At 30.2% G+C, this 14,826-nt stretch overlaps 1 protein-coding gene and 1 long non-coding RNA gene across 6 annotated transcripts in view; one reads left to right on the top strand and one right to left on the bottom strand.

The window, feature by feature from the left end:
* Positions 1–3,997: 3,997 nt before the first annotated feature.
* Positions 3,998–14,826, top strand: part of wge (BAH domain and coiled-coil containing protein winged eye) — a 339,615-nt gene continuing 328,786 nt past the window's right edge. For both annotated transcript variants that reach the window (XM_076532773.1, XM_076532774.1), the window contains exon 1: positions 3,998–5,062. The gene's annotated coding sequence lies outside the window, so the exon portion shown is untranslated. The remainder of the gene's footprint in view (positions 5,063–14,826) is intronic.
* On the bottom strand, positions 5,060–14,060 carry LOC143264630 (uncharacterized). Of its 4 annotated transcripts, none has more exons than XR_013038451.1 (6): positions 13,642–14,059; positions 10,801–10,924; positions 10,683–10,713; positions 10,477–10,573; positions 6,350–6,539; positions 5,060–5,647 (listed from the first exon to the last, which is right to left on the bottom strand). It is a non-coding gene; the product is annotated as an uncharacterized LOC143264630 (long non-coding RNA). The 4 variants fall into 4 exon arrangements; XR_013038452.1 differs by lacking the exon at positions 5,060–5,647 and adding an exon at positions 5,662–6,200 and having other exon boundaries at positions 13,642–14,060; XR_013038450.1 differs by lacking the exon at positions 6,350–6,539 and having other exon boundaries at positions 13,642–13,974.

The following is a 14,826-nucleotide window of genomic DNA, read 5'->3' as shown; positions in this document are numbered from 1 at the left end:
ATTTAAACGTAAGTATTTTCAGTATGCTATGTAAATACTTAACGCTGTCGATATCGAACGCTTTGCACAATTACTACTATTTAATTAATATTAACTAGGACCTTAATTTTCCTTGTACATTTTGATTTTGATAGGAAATTGTTTAAAATGTCAACTACTCTGCACTTTCCCCGAAAACGGGGTAAGAGCGTAACTTGAAGTTAAAATACTTTGAAACTTTATTTCATGTGTAATTGGGCAAGAGCAGAATTATTAACAAATCTGCTATAAAATGCTTGTTACTGCATTATGCAAGTACTCTATACTGCAAACAAGTACTCTTAGTTGAAATATAAAAGGGGATATAGTGAAACAAAACAAGGAAACAAACATACTAAATGGAGAAATTTCGCTCATATTGTAATAAAAATAGCCTGTATACACATTTGTCCCGTTTACAAACTTACCTCACTTCACCTTACAAGCATGATTAAGTGGATGCTCGGTATCAACTTTTGGCTACCATTAAAATCTCAGATTTGAAAACTGACAAACTCTAAGATTTCTAACATTCACTAATATTCAAACATTCAAATCTCCAAACTCCTTAAACATTCAAAAGTTCTAAATGATTTGCAAATTTCCAGATATTCCAAATCTTAAATTTTCAAATTTCCACATTTCCAAATCCGTTATAATTTCATATTCCTACACTTTCACATTCTTAAATCTTCAAATTTCTACATTTCAAAAATTCTTTAATTTTCGAATTTTCATATTTCCAAATCCATAAATTTTTTAATTTCTGAATTTCTAATTTTCAAGATTTGCAACTTTTTAAATTTCTAAATTTTAAGATTTCTAAATTCGGAAGTTCTTACATTCCTAAATTCTCAAATTTTCAAATCTCGAACTTATACATATCTGCAACGATGATCATGCTTAATCTACCAAATATCAGTAAAAATTATTTAATATTTCTATTTAATCGGCAAAAGCTTGCTGTACAATAATATTACGCTAATTCAATTCTAACTTGTATGTTCCTATATTTACTGTTCCGTTCTGTTTTTAGAAACAGCAAACAGACGTTCTCCTATATCCTAATTTCCTGTTATTATTATTAATATAGCTTATGCCGCAGACAAGGTAGAACATATTTAATGTAGTCATAATAAAATTAGGCATACACGATCTCTAATATGAAATTTCACTTTAAGCTCCTCACAATGTTTATTATCAACAAAATCATTTTGTCAAATTAATATTTTCGGTCATATTTGAAAGATAATCACTGACAACAGAAATTAAGCTGATGTAACTCGTTATGCATAATAGCAATTTAAGAATTTCAATACAGAAACTTGGATTATGAGCGTTTTTTTAATATTCTTTCCCTAACAAAAGAATATTTAATATTTTCTGTTTTGTAATAATTTTAACATATTTTTACTTTCTCACAATGTTCTCACGTGTTCACTATTTGAAATAGAAATAAAGATAATCGATTGTTTTCGTCAGTAATAGGTAAAAAAGTAAGGATTCTGTAATATCGTGATATTTTATGTGTAACACTTGTTTCGTATTGGGATATTCTATTCTATTAGAACAATTGACATAAAAATACATTACCTTATATTTCTAATGTACCAATTTAATATCACTCGATGTATTGTAATATTGTCGTAATTAATTTTGAAACGTTGTAAAGTACAGGAAAAAAGGATAAAGACATATAAACACACGATTAACTATATTTATTATTAAACAGTTACAGATATTTACGATTCTTACAGTTTAATGTTCAAATTTAAAGTACACATAATACTTTTAATATAGGTAATCGTACTAATAAAAATAAGTAAATAAAGTAGAACTAATAAAAATTGTATCGTTCTACTGATTAATATGCCATACAATCTGAAGAATTGGGAGCTGAAAAGATGGCAGCTGCTTCTGATCAAATCTTATACAAAAAATTAATGTCTTTAAACGCATGAAAACGATGCATACGCATTTTCTGAGTAGGTAAAACAATACACCAGGGTAGACATAAAGTGTATTAAATTCGAGGAAGGGCAACCAAAACAGCTTAGCTCTGTTGCCTAAATGCCAACTTTCAGCTGCCAACGGTACTTACTTATTAATAGGTCTGTTTTAATCTTCACATTGGACGCATAATGTTACAATTATTTGCGGTATCTGATATATGTACGTAGAGGGAAGTATTTACATAGTAATAAAAAAAAATAGATTTTGATTGACTTTTTGAGACATACGATTTTAAATAAAATAAAACCCAGGTTGCACAACATTTTTTTTAATATAAACAAATGATAAAATGTTCATTTCAATTATTTAGCATAACAACGTCATTAACAATGTCAACTTTTCAGGATGAGTTAAACTATACAATACCAGGTACAAAAGGCTAAGCAAAAGGTGGGACAGTTTTTAACCTACCAACTCTGAAAAGTTAACTCTTAATTGTATTACTGTTTAGATCTATGGACGTCGACTCTGTGTTCGTAACCCAAGAAATGGGTCTTTTCTCTTTTTACATTTTACAAGAAGTTACTTTCATTGAAGAATGTCATCAAAATATTAAAAATGATTTAAAAATGAGTTACACTTTTGAGGTCTCGTTCTACACATACAAATGAGCATGACCTGAGCTGGACGATATTTACACTGCTAATGACATCTTTTAAGGATGAACTACCCTTATTACAGTATTCCCATTAAAAACTTCTCGTTCGTAATTCGCGACAATAGATCATATTTCAAATTATTCGAGACAATAGTAATAAATAATCTTCGTAGTGCAACGAATACAAATTGTCCACGAAGTCTGTTTTTGCTCAAATTAAATACAATCTTCAGCCATTTTATATAATCATCATATACTCATGGCTATAATAAAGATTATAACTACCAATTTTCAAAATAGATGCATTTAATTCAGTCGTAACAATCGGTTTCTTTTTACCATAACAATAGAATTTACATATTGGATAAAAGACGCAATACAGAAGAAGTCGTAATAGAAGAAATATTCGCACTTTCAGAACTTGTCGCTTTCTATTTCCGGATTTCTTCTTTCGACGGTTTTTGTCCTTCCTCATTATTATCTTCGGATTCTTCTTGTTTTTCCAGCGTACATCCAAGTTCTGTGACTAATATGTCACTTGCGTAATACCGTACCATCATTTGTCATCTCACGCGGCCATAAAAGCATCGAATGTTTCTCAAGAAAACACGTGGCTTTAGCGGCTCGATGGAAGGTTATAAAATCGATTTCTTAACATTCACCATGATTTATTGAGTAGTTACAAAAGTGTCGATACAAGTAACCTTCGTCTTAATTACGGTATAGAACTAAACTAAGATTTTTATAACTTACGTGAACTTGTTAGACAAATACCTATTAAAGAGCATAAATAGGTACATATCTATTATACAGCATAATAAACAGGCAAGCCCCTACTATAAACCATAATATGTAGGTAGAAACAACTGTAACGATAATTACACCTGAATATAATCACCATACAATTGCCACTAGCTCGTTAAAATAACATTGAAAAGTACTATAATCTCCAGTGTGATTACTGCAATTCTCTACGTACAAGCATAAAGTTTCCGAAAACGTTTTTTATTTCAAACATTGCCCTCACCTCAGTATAACATATAATCCATACAGAAGTTATTCCGCGAAAACCCCCAATTATAAATATTCGATAAAGTAAACAAAGAACAACGGTATGAAAAGTTAAACGTCAAAATCCTGAATGCACGACACGTTCCACGAAGTGTTAAGTTTAATCTGTCCCCCCTCCGAGTACGTTACACCCGAAGAAAACGCGGGAAAAGATTCAAGTTTCACGATAGGTTTCGTGGGAGTTGCGACGGAGGGAGTTACGAACGGGGTGTGGGGGCGTGACAGTAGGCGTGGCCTGCGGAGCGTCCACGTCCCAGTTGGGCGTCCCCCTGCGAACCGGTCCGGCAGTAGTGGGGGTGACTTCATCGAACCCCGTCAGCCGCAGTCACAATTCAACCGTTCGATGGTGAGCATGCTATAATGTGCCGTGTTACGGGTGTATCTCTTTTTACCGGAAGTAAAAATTATTTGCTCGTCGATTGAATTTTAACGGTACACGCGATATCTTTAAACGAGCCGTTTCTCGTTTAATTCGCGCAGAAACATTGTTCAGTGATAACTCCAGTGCAAACGCTACAACGCGAACTTTCCCATAAAAAGAGTGGATTAAACGTTTCGAAAAGTGATTCTGTGCTTTGCACGTAAAAAGTGAACCGTGCGATACGTGTTCGGAAAATTTTCCAGTTATCTGGCCGGTTACGAACGTTCTCGTTTGTTGCATCGCAGCTTTAAGCCGGCCGGCACCCGCATTAAAGGGAATATATCGGAAGCGTCCGAGTCACGTACTCCATTTTTGACTCTGTTCCGGCCGTCATTTCTCTCGAATTTCATCCCTTGATCGATTTTCTATACATCGCCTGTGTACGGGATCGCCGATTATTCCCGTATTCGAGAAAAGTCTTCTACGTCGAGATGAACGCTCGTTCGCTACTATACAAATACTCCAGGAGACTGTAGAAATTGTATTTCGTCGAATCTTTGGAGACACTGGTCGAAAATGTAGCTTGATTCTAGCACCTTCCTTCGAGAGAAGGCAGTCATGATAAACGGAATCTATCGTTGATTACGTTCTGTACTCGATTTCTCCGAACGAATCGAGACTCTTGAACATTTTTTTCTTATTGTTTCGTTGGTGACGGTTCAGTGCCCGAGGGAAGCCATGAGTGGAGTGAATACTCAACGTTCCACGCACTCTGTTCACCAATTTTAACGTGTTATCGCCTGGGTGTGTGCTTCGAAGTGAAATTCGACGTTACACAGTGGATAAGTGATCAGGGTGGTGTGCAGTAACTCTGTCCGACGGATAGGAATATGATTGTGTGAACGGATATTCTCGCTTGGGGATTTCTCTCCAGGATGATCGAAACTTATCTTCATTTTGGGTTCGCATAGTCGTCACAGTGGAGTTCTGCTTAATCGCAGGTAAATATTTTTAATTCACGATAGGTCTTCCGTTATGGATCTAAGATGTTATACTTGATGCGTATTTGATGTAAGGGAGTTTCCTAGTTTAAAACTGGGAATTTTTTCAAATAAACAGAAACTTTTTGCTGTTAAAGCTTTCATGCTTTATTGAAGTATACAAACATCCACACTATATTGTAACACATAGATACATATTATGTCGCAGTACATAAACTTACTAAAGTACATAAACAACCATATTTCGCTTAAGTACATAAAAATCTATTTCTAACAGAAATAAACAGCAACACTTTATTGTAGTTCATAACCATACTTTATTGTAGTACATAACCATATTTTATCGTAGTACATAAATGTCTATATTTTCTTCAAGTTTCAACAAATATTTTAATATAGTAGAAACTTTCTTTAAGTTTCATTTTGTTATGGTTTTGAGCGTCCTATCCTTATTTCTCCGAATTTTATCCTCCTACTGGGCCGTTAACTTGAAATAGGAAACTATGAGTGACTTATAATTTGTTAAAGTTTAGTTTATTTTAAAACTTCACACGTTGAGACAATAATTGTCAGAATGCAGACGATCTATAAAAAGATAATTTATTTATTGCAATTTTTAGTGTTCCATATGAAAATACAAATAAATTGCAAGTGAATAGTTGAGGTTCATACGGAAATGTCTTTTCAACATACATGCAAACTTTCGTGTCCCTATTTTTTTTTTAAATAATGACGAAAGTTAAAGAAAACAGGGAAAACGTACTTAAAGAAATATATTTACTACACAATAGAATTCTTTAAAATTTTGTTAAAGGAACTATTGGGTTGGGTTTTTTTGTGATTACAAAATATATATTTTGGAGAAAGTTCTTTTATTGAAAATTTGACAAAATTACAAAAATGTGAAGAGGCAACCTGAAACAATCCGTACCTTTGCCAAAAATATACTTTTGGCAAGTACTTAAAAGAGTACTTTGGCGGTACTTTAAGTTAACCCTTAACATACGGAGGTGAAAACATTCGTTCTTCAAGAAGAAACCAGACATTCTTCTTCAACTTGGGTTCTTAAGAGTCTCTGGGGTCTTTTTTTCCTTAACTTCATTTATAACCACGTTTTTGTTGAGGCATAATGAAAATACTATCAACAATCGCAAGTTTTATTTATTCAAAATTTTATCGTACAATTTTTATTCTAAGCTACATCAATTAACAAAATATTATAACATTTGTAACAAATGTGTAACAATTTAATATACAATATTAAACAGTAAGAAGAATTGTACCTACCTTTGAATTTGCACAATTTTTAACAGAAATAACAGACCTTACGGTCAATAAACTTTAACACGGAACTTATAGTTTCAGAAAACGAAACGAAATTTTACACTTTGTGTCTACTTGCAGTTTAGAATTTTTTGACAGATACATTTTCTTTTGTTTCTTTGTTCCGCTATCGTCGAACTGTTTTCAGCGTCCACTGCAGTTTACACAAAAACATAACACAAATTACAAACCTTCCTACAGGTTAATTTAATCCAAAAGTTATTTAAATCATTCCTTTTCAATCTGTATTTAAGTTTTTGTTTAAAGAAAAATTTGATGGATTGTTTCCTTTAATATCATTCGTAACACAAAGAAATGTTCCACGATTACAAAATCTCAGAATTTGCTTAAGTAATGCGTTTCGCTTAATTGAAGCAAAGCGTAATATTTCATTGTAGTATTCTAGCATTATATTACTCCGTTTTCCTTTCTTAAAGAAAACCTTTCATCTTCTCACTCCATTCTCCCATTCGCTGGGATTCTTAATAAAGCTTTGTCTAAAAAATAGTGAAAAAACCGAGGTACAAAAATACTGGTCATCCAAATATGTTTTCAGTGTAACCAACTTGAAACTACAAATTTTAGCATAATCGTGTCCTGACGTGCGTCCGTTTTTGCTTGGCGTTTCAATGCACAAAAACATATTTACGTTTGTGATTCGTAATGTCGAGAACGTTCGACACTGTCTAGTAACGCGATTCAACGTCCCAAACAATTAATATTATCGTGAGTCTTTGAAACACTTTGAATATTCGTGCTTATTTTAAATTATAATATTCGCTGCCGCGTTATCGTAATTTCGCGCCTTTTCGTAATGTATTACCGCGTACAGATTCTTAAACAGTTCATTCACCTTATCGTTTTGTTATGCAATTTGAAATTGGCGGTCTTTTTCAATCTTTTGCGGTCGAGCCGTTTGGAACCAAGATATTATTCAGAATATTGAAAAATTCCGAGTTAATTCTAAACCATAAATACATAAAAAACGTTAATAAAATAAAAAAGTCTTTTATGAGAATTACAAACACACTTGTTAAATTATAAAAAAGTAACTGAAATGTAGGATTTTTGTGATTTGTTGTTAGTTCTCAAAGATTTAATACTGATAGGTTCTTCTACTATTTACTAAATTATGATACTTTTCAATAAATCGGTGAAGCATTCTGGTTTTTTCGTTTTTGACTACAAAAATATATAGCGTAACCGAAATTTGGTATATTCGGAGTAATAAACTTTAACTAGCAATCAACAGTATTCTTGATCGTCGACCCGTCGCGGGTATGTACAGAACTGTACAAAAGGCATTGTCTTAATTTGAAACAGTTACTCTTGCCATATTTCGTTACGGTGCCAAACACGCAGGTATCTGGATTAACTGCTTCAGAAAATAGTAGTGGAAATTGTGTACAATGCGATTTTAAAATTCAAATGTGCGATTCACTTTATCAAATATTAAATCTTTAAATTACTGCAGAAACTTTGTACATCTTACACCTCTTATTTGAAAAAAGATTTTCTATCTCAGACTAGGAAATTATCTTCACTTTTGTTATATATTTCTTTGTATTCTACGGGTTTCAACAATTAAAAGTATTTTTAGATCTTGAACGCTATGAAAGTTTCTGATACTTCGCATTCTTCTTTCGAGAAAAATTTTCTGTTTAGGTTAGGAATTTCCTCTTTTTTCTATGTGAAATGCATATACACTATAATATATTATGCACATCTCATTTCTCGATCTTTTTCATTTTTTTTTTTTTTTTTTTTTTTTTAAATTCTGATTCTGGATTCACAAATAATTTTCACTTCTTCCAATAAAAAATTGATGTAATTGCTTTATACAATCCAAATTATGTAAACATTTGAATTATTACTGAAAGTAATATCTTTGCATCACTTATTTCTAAAAAGATCTTTTTAAAATAAAAATGATTAAAATTCTTTTAAAGTTTTTCATTACCGCCAAATTTGATGTATTTTGCATTTCTAGTTTTATATCAAGAAAGATTTTCTTTATAATTGAAAAATGGCCGCCATTTTTGTGTAAAATTCAATATACTATGTATTTCACTTCAAAATTTTATATTACATACTACGAATATTTTTCGTATTTTGTATCTCTCATTTTCATACAAATTTTTATTTTTTAGGTTAGAAATGATTTCAACCTTTTTACACAAAATTCGTGTAACTTCTTCATTTGCAAAAATTTCACTGAAATCATTTACTAAACTGAAAAAGCAATTTTTTCCGAAAATTATAACCTTAATTCAATATAAAATTTACACATGTATAGAACATTGAACATTTATTTTGTTCTTCAATAACAATCTTGTTTTCTAACCTTTATTTTCTCCGCTCCGTATTTTAAAAAGGCGTGTATTTTCTTCATTCACTATCAATATTAATCAACGTGTTTTGATATGACGTTAAAATAGAATAAGACGCCACGATTATATAACGTGCTGAACTTCAAACTATGTTTGTTTACAAAAGTATTTCTTTCGTACACTATCATTCATATCATTTGTTTGGTACGTTTGTTTTGAGGTTAATAGTATTTTATCGTATCACAATTTGAACGTCTTCGAAAAGCAACAGAATCATTTAGTATGCGTGCCGTGCATTTTACCGATAAACAGAAGAGTGTCACACAACTTGATCGTACATTGTCACGTGCACTCCCGGACAAAAAAGATCGTACAATGTAGGGGTGATGCAACAAAAGTACTTTTCCAATAAAACAAAATCAACTTATTCACCCTTTATGCTTCAAATGCTGATCTAACTAGCCTTGGAAGGGTTCTGAACTTTTGTTTTATATTTCTACACAGTTGGTATTAATTATGAAATATACTGAAGTTAAATACTGAATTGGATATTAAACTGAATACTAAACTGTTGAATTGAATAAAAGTCTCTAGTATAAAAATTGTCGACAATTATTGTGTGGTTGGAATAATTTTTATATCTATGAAAATTGAGATTGTCTATTAAAAATGGGTAAAACTGAAAAAGTACTAAAAAGTAAAAGTCATCCTTTTTTTGCCTGTATTTCAATCTTTACATTCAAAATATTGATCTCTAAATACTAACCGAAAGCACTGAAACATCAACACTTCTAATGTACAAAAAAAATAAGAGAGATTATACTTTTTTTAATAATAGCTGCAATGGAGAAAATTAAATAAACCTCTATTAAAAATGTCTGGAAACAGAATTCTTAAATTATTACTGAAATGAATAGTCGCCACAATAAAAGAGGAAATGAATACTTCACAAAATATTAATTCTTTGAACTCTATTTTTTCATTTGTTTGCTTGCCTGTATTTTAATATCTCTTTTTACTGACAGAAATATCAAATAATCATTTATGAGATATTAATAGGACATTATTTTGTGCATACTGATGTTGAAGTAAACTTGATGTAGGAATTCAAAGCGATAAATGTTAATTTTTATCTGCAAATATGCAAAACTTAATTTTTCATACAAGGCTGAATTTTTGCAAACAAAACAAAATTTTTATGCTGAAACTGTTTAATTTGATATGAGGGATAGTCTTGGACACGATCAAATGTATTTGAATAACATATTATCTTACTCAACCAGATATTATTTGAAATAGTTGCATTTAAATTAGAAAGAAATAATCTTTTATTTTATACTTGAATAAACATTTATTTATATTTTAAATACTTTGTACCAGCTATTTCTGGTATTTTTTTATTGTCATTGTATCAGATACACTGATCTCGTTACAGTATCTCTTACACATAAACACATACATATAATACTCAAGGGTAAATGTATGAGTATGCTATGTACATTTATGTTAGTCATCACATAAAAGTATATAAATTCAAACAAAATAACAGATATCCTCAATACATCTTATATTAGATTACCTGTCATTTTATGCAAATGGTACGACTTAAATAAAAAATTATTTAAGTTTCATACAAAATAAAATTACTTTCTTTATGTCACTTCTAAAATAGAAATAGTAAATTAGTTAAAATAACTAATTATTTTAAATTACTTTTTATTCTGTTTAAATTGCGCTCAAGTCTGATGGAAAAATAATTACCTGTGTTGCATTATTTTTCTAATATTTTTTCTTGTCACTGATCAACCCTACAATAGGTACAGCCTGTGTATTAATATCAAGGAGCAGTTCAATTTCCCTGCATAAAATACAAATAAAAGTAATAGGTGACACATTATTACGATTTATTCACTATTTTCTGACTGTACTCCTTACACTCGGCTCCATGAATTATTCGCAATACTAACCTTCTTGGAAGTCTTCGTTTTAAGTACCCATCTGAAAATACACATCTAACGTAACTCTAACTGCTTTAAGATAATAACGACGAATTCATTAGTAGCCTCAGGCTAAAACGTGACTTACTTTTCCTTTCTTTCTCTTCATTTGCATTTGTAACGGACACGTTCCAAAATTCATTGTAATAAACAATGGCGCATTTTGCTTATGGGGGGCCCCCGGCGGGAAGAATAAATACTACGAGCTCCACCTACAATAGGACATTCGTAATTCAAAATTTTAAATTAGTCGTTGAATAGTTCTCACAAATACAATTATTAATGTTTTAAAACAAAATTTGAATAACTACGGGCTGAAATGGTTCTACCGTTCCAAGTATATGAATAGGTTGAGTTATGTAGAGTTTTCTCCAACAAGAAAAATACGGCGGCCGTAGTTATTCGATGAGATATACCGATTATAGATAATAACTTCTGAGAAGGCTTACTATATTATTTTTTTCAGCGAACGTATTATATTTTTTCTGACAAATATTCCACTGTACAGTAACTGTAGTGGAACTTATTTTAATAAATATAATCCTTTTCTCCAAACATAAATTTGTGTGCTATTTTATTTAAAAATCAATATTTAGTCCTTGTTTTACATGTTTTAATATTTATCTAACAGAAAAGTTATGAAAATGATTATGTTGTAAACGAAAGTAGTACTTATATTAATAAAAGGAATTTACTATGTAAATTCAAAAGGTTGTATGCATAAGAAGTTAAAAATTTATAAGGACTGTTATTTTATGTACATATAAAATAGCATTGATTATGGAAATTAAAAAAGTTTATCGTTATATCAAATTTTGAATTATATTTGTAACTGCTGGATGTATGTAATACATCCTTAGATTTATATCTGACCTGTTATTTATAAAATTGTTTCTGAAATATAGTATTTACAATAATAATAGTTTACATGAATTTTCAATGTGCACTTTTGTGTTCGATCAAAAATTATCATACTAATCAAAGTAATTTAAGTTCAACTTGATTTTTGAATTAAAAGATACAAATTTATGAATTAGGAAGGGGAACAAATGTTCAAGATATTTCTTTTCTATTCTGCAATGACTATACATTTTATTTCAGAAATGAATGTTGTTGTTATAGTACTACTGAGTAGGTTCTATCATATACTTTAAATTCCTGAAAAAGAAAACAATATTATTTAAAAAACAGAAGACAATTCTTTTAAGAAAGAAACATGCTTCCATAGGTTTTCTCAATAAATTCAATAAATTTTTCATTTTTAGTTGAATCATTTTTTATTGGACTATCAAAACTGCATCTACTTTGTACATACAATCTGTTTAACTTGTAATTACAAAACATAAAACTGTATGTTCAAAATGAAGAATGTAATTCATGATATAATTCAGTATTTTACATCTATTTTTATGTTTCAAGCAACAAGACTGTGAGAATTTTAATTTTCTCATTATCTTCTTAAGTTCCTTTGTATGGGTTACTTATTTAATGAACGTAACTCAATGTAAATGATATTCTCTATCTATTTCCTTTATATCTGGTAATTACTGTTAAATATGGAGGTATTTTTATGATAATAAAAGCTTGAAAAGAATTTCAGAGCAGATAGCAACATAGCAAAATTAAATACATGGATAACATGTATTATGTAGAAATTATGTAAGTACAAATATGTAAAAATACGCAGCCACGCGTAGAAATTGATTCGATGATAAGAGAATTGGAATTAGAACTGTCTTAATATGAAAAATTAACGTTCAAACAACAACATAAACGTATTCTGTGTAGTAACACAGTGTTCTAAGTTCTCGTTTCGTAGAATCCGCGCACCTCGCAGGTCAGTTTTCTCAAACTTTCTCTTACACGGTTTAGTCCCGACTGACCCTTTTCCTAAATGCATTCTATTGCCCATCTTTTATGAACACGTACCGAGGCAACCGTAGCGTTTCTACAAACCGGAATTAACGAACAGCTCGAACGTTCGCGTTTAAATTCAAACAATGCAAACTACCTGAAATTTATATTCTTATGTCCTTGGATTTATTAAAACTGTACTACTTTTTTATTAGTATTGTTTTTAAATATAATGTCTATACTAAACATCATTACATATGCATCATATTACTACACATTACATTTTTACATATATGTGAATTATATTTCATAATGATCATACATCATTATATTTTATCTACAACTAAATACTATATGCAAAATTAAAAATTATAGTTTTGTAAGATGTTTGAAAATGAAAAATTATAACTGATCAAGGTTGTAATAGTCATGCGTCAATCACTGATACATACAATTGTAATCAGTTTATCAAGCATAACAATGATTACGCATACTTTAAAACTATTTTTGTTGTTTCTACAGTATCCCACTGTTAAACAATGGGATTCCATCTTTAAAACAAATGCTTTAATTAAATTTTTATTTTATTCTACAATATCTATAAGTTCTCACGCTTCTGCACATAAAATACAGATTTAATAAATAAAACTATTCTGAAAATAGAACGTTGCATGTAAAATATTAGCTACTGTGTAACTTATTTTATAATACCTTATAACTTTCATCATTTATGCAAGATACAATAGTAGCTTAGAACACAAACATTCAAAATATAAAGATATTGCTTCTTTTAATCAGTTACAATCACTAATGTTTACAACGTAAATGCAATCACTTTTGTTAAATAATGTATAATCTTTGTAAATGATCTATCGCATAATTTTGTATTTAAATGTATTACCATGGGTATATTGTATTTAGCAGTATTTTTTGTAATATTTTTATCATTTCAGAATATTACACTTGTGGGATTATGAATTGAATTATGTTATAAAAGTTTTTCATTTCAAAAACTCGCCTATTCTTAAAATTGTGCAAATAAAAAGCGTTAAATTGGGTAATAAATCGTGCTTACGTGACAATTTATATCCTTTTCTCCATTTCCCGTATCTAATAAAGAACACATAACAGAGAGTATTCGGTTCTTTTATACGACGGAAACTGGCGTCGCTGGGAAGCGACGGTGCCAACCAGAGGATCGAAATATTTTGCGTTATAGGCAAACGAACGTCGTTTAAACTACAGATTACGCATTCCGTTGCTTATTCCAATCGATTTAGGCAGTTTTTCAAGCGTTAAACGATCGCAGTTTCCTGAAGTAATTGTTGAACGCGCGGCGTTGAAAATTGCTATCGTTTAAACCGGAAATCGTATGATCATTTACGAAAGTATTCGAGTCGTTCGACAAATTATACGATACAATAATTACGCATGTAATAAAAAGATACATACTTTAAAGAAAATATGCATGCGCGACAAAAATTAGATAGGTATTTCAGATTAACGATCCAAATAAATTTATAATTTTCCGTGAAATACCATTTTAGATTAAAGTGCGCCGGGATATTAATTATGTTATATTCAATATTTATGCTGTTGGATTTAAAACATAATGCCATATTTTAAATTTCTTCGCTAGTTACGATTATTGGCATAATTTAAATTTTTCTTTGTAATTCTCTTTCTCTTTACTTTATTAAAACATAAGTATAACTCAGTTGCAGTATGCATTTACGCTCAAATATTAATTTCTATTAACTGACGAATGTTCTTCCACTTATTTCAATATTTCTGTTAGGAAAATGATTACATTTTAAATTTTACTTACATAGTTACGCCAATGGTTTTGCTGCGTAACAAAACGTTTGCAAATCAAATATGTACTATTTCATTTTAGCTATATTTATATGTTTCTGCATCAGCACATGCTATCAATAATTTCTCTATTATGTAATTTTACACATCTAAAATTTAAAACGTAACAGTGAATACTTTCACGAGTAAATGTACATCTGATATTTCGATACATAACCTAAATAGTTGTGGATTACACTATTAATCATTCATTTTTATTTCTCTTTTTATTGGAGTCGTTGACTTCCTCCTTTTCTGTTATATTCATTATTATACTTGGAAATTTTGGAATTTGTTGATTTATGTTTTGGATTTTGGGATTTTACCAGTTTAGGATTTTGGGTTTTTGAGATTTTTGATTTTTAGTAATATGGTATTTTGCAATGTTGAGACGATGACTCTAGAT

This window comes from Megachile rotundata, chromosome 6 (assembly GCF_050947335.1).
Source record: "Megachile rotundata isolate GNS110a chromosome 6, iyMegRotu1, whole genome shotgun sequence".
Lineage (NCBI taxonomy): Eukaryota > Metazoa > Arthropoda > Insecta > Hymenoptera > Megachilidae > Megachile > Megachile rotundata.
Note: the sequence above shows the minus strand (reverse complement) of the source record. Positions and strands in the feature narration are given on the sequence as shown.